The sequence below is a fragment of the Protobothrops mucrosquamatus genome, unplaced genomic scaffold (genome assembly GCF_001527695.2).
Source record: "Protobothrops mucrosquamatus isolate PMUCROS unplaced genomic scaffold, P.Mucros_1.0 scaffold6284, whole genome shotgun sequence".
NCBI lineage: Eukaryota > Metazoa > Chordata > Lepidosauria > Squamata > Viperidae > Protobothrops > Protobothrops mucrosquamatus.
In genome coordinates this window covers 28,759-31,732 of record NW_015392113.1, presented here as the reverse complement: position 1 = coordinate 31,732, position 2,974 = coordinate 28,759, and positions in this window count along the sequence as shown.

Sequence of the window (2,974 nt, the reverse complement as noted above, 5' to 3'; positions counted from 1 at the left end):
GCCTACGTCAGTTCCATATATTTAAACACTTAACTAAGATTGTCTTTTCTGGCAGGCGTTTAATCTTAATTTTAATACTTTTTTGAATGAATTTTACACAAATACTGGAATGTTGCTTTAATTTTTAGTTAACATTGCTTTAGGTTTTAGCCATTTGGGGGCAGTTATTGATTTGTCAGTAAAATAAATGCAGAAATGAATTCTATGTCCTTTTTTTAGAGGTTGGCATGTTGCTGAAAGCAATATCAAGGATACCGTGTATTATGTTGTCCTGTTTCATTTGTGTGTGCACTATTCTCACAGAATGTTTTTCCTTTATACAGCAAGAATTGTGGGAAATCCTATCTTTTGTTCGTTCAAAAATAAAACAAGAAATGGCTTGTCTTTAAGTGTCTTTTTGCTTGAATAAAACAAAATATGTTGCTCCTCAGTCTTTGCCTTCTGCTAAATGTGTTTCCTACACAATGTAGGAAAAGTACTTCTCAAATGGTACTGTGTTGTTATACATAAAGTATTCTATGGTTGCCAAAGATGCATATTGGCTGTTTCTAAAAAGAAAAATTTAAATGGTTTATGTAATATAGAAGTGAGATGCTGAGAAAAAACAACAGAGAGTCATACAGTAGCACCTCGGTACCCATCATTAATTGGTTCCAACTTTAAGCAGTTAACAGAATCAGCATATTGCCTCCAACAAGCTGGGTCCTCATTTTAGTGACCTCAGAAAGATGGAAGGCTGAGTCCATTTTGAGCTGGTCAGGATTGAACTCCAGGCTGTGGGCAGAGTTAGCCTGCAATACTGCATTCTGACTACTGTGCTACCATGGCTCCTAATAAATAAAACATGTTACATACAGATGTTAAGACAGAATTATTCATCCTGTGAATGTCTTCCTGGGCTGTTTTTCAGTTCTCATGGAATAAGCAGACTTATCACAAAACTAATCCCTGGCTGTTGCTTTTGTTCCTTTCCTGTCTGATCAGTGTGACCATTTGCTGGCAAAACCAACAGCGAGCTGTGACCACTGGGACCTTGTCAAACATTGCTGGTCACACCGTCAGACTATACGAAACTCTTTCAGGTTAATCAATAATGCTTTATGTGAGATCAACCTAGATCAGGGATGTCCAACCTTGGCAATGTTAAGACTTGTGGACTTCAACTCCCAGAATTCCCCAGCCAGCCAAAGTTGGACACCCCTATCTTGGATAGAGCATCTGTGGACTTCCTGGTGGGGTTGTATTGCCAGCTGCTGTAGGAATGGCCAGTGGTGAGAATACTAAGATTTGTAGTTGGTGAGAACAGAATGGCCACAGGATTTTCAGCCATCAGCCCAGTATCACTTGAAGCAAATTTTCCTTTCCTGCCAAGTGCATATGTTTGGGAGTGGCATAAGTATTACAAAGTGAAATGGTAAAATCACAAGGTTAATTCATGAAGCATCCTAACTTAGAAAAGAGCTAAACTTAATTTCTATCTTTCCCCTTTGAGTCAGATGTGGAAAGAAGCCATATGGTGACGCAATGCTAATTATGGGGCTGACTGTACAAGATAATCCCCCAATGAGTGCTTTCTCTGCAAATTTTCCTATTGTTTCATCACACTTCCTCTTTTCCCTTTGTTCCGATCTCTTCTAATCATCACAGCTGTGCATCTTTCCACATTAGATTCAAAGCAGTGATTGCTGGTTTCATTTTCACTCTGCAGCTCGCTTGTTAATCAGGGAAAATACCAGGAAGTGGCAAAATGAAACAAGAAACTGCCAAATACACTTTGTAATTCATACTTTGTAATTTCTAACCTAACACAATTGACTCATTTGCCTTTAGGGATTCCAAACAGGCTAAAATACACACACAAAAAATTGGTTTTCACTATTGTTAAAGTATCATCGGACATGTGATAATGAAGTTTCCATCTGCTTTACAAAACTAAGCTCTTAACTGATGCATTCTTGCTGGAAGGTAAAGTGAAGTAAAGCAACAGGGCAGAACAAGATACAATAGATCAGCGGTCTTCAAACTTGGCCCTTTGATGACTTGTGGATTTCAACTCCCAGAATTCTTCTTAGCGTGCCTGGCTAAGGTATTCTGGGAGTTGAAGTCCACAAGTCATAAAAGGGCCAAGTTTGAAGACCCCTGCAATAGATGGAAACTAAGGAGAGAATCAACCTAGAACTAAGGAGAAATTTCCTGACAGTGAAAACAATTAATCAGTGGAACAGTTTGCCTCCAGAAGTTCACTGGAGATTTTTATGAAGAGACTGGACAGCCATTTGTCCGGAATGGTATAGGATCTCCTGCATGGACAGGGGATTGGACTAAAAGACCTCCACAGTCCCTTCCAACTCTTGTTATTCTGTATCCTGCAAGTTAAACCCTAGCTCTGAATTCTGAATTATATCATTCAGCAAACTAGTAGAAAATAATGCCCACTGAAAAACTATACTGGAAGTGAATTTTCTCTAACTCTGCCCCCTCCAGAAATGATGGGACTAAGATTTCCAGCATCCCTGCTAGTTTTTCCACCTCACCTGAAGCAACTGAGTGGGGGAAAATAACAGAATAACAGAGTTCAAAGGGACTTTAGAGGTCTTCTAGTTCAAATCCTACTCAAGCAGAAGACCCTATACTAGAGGTCTTCAAACTTGGCCCTTTTATGACTTGTGGACTTCAACTCCCAGAATTCCTCAGCCAGGCACGCTGGCTGAGGAATTCTGGGAGTTGAAGTCCACAAGTCATAAAAGCAGTGGTGGGATTCAAATATGTGAACAATCGGTTCTCTGTATGGATGCCACTTCCGGAAATCCATTCTGGGCCTTGGCAACAAAAAATTAGCTACCGGTTCTACCGAAGTGGTGCAAACCGGCTGAATCCCACCACTGCATAAAAGGGCCAAGTTTGAAGATCCCTGTCCTATACCATTTCAGACATATATAAGAAATGCTTGTATAAGCATATGCCTAGTTTTTCC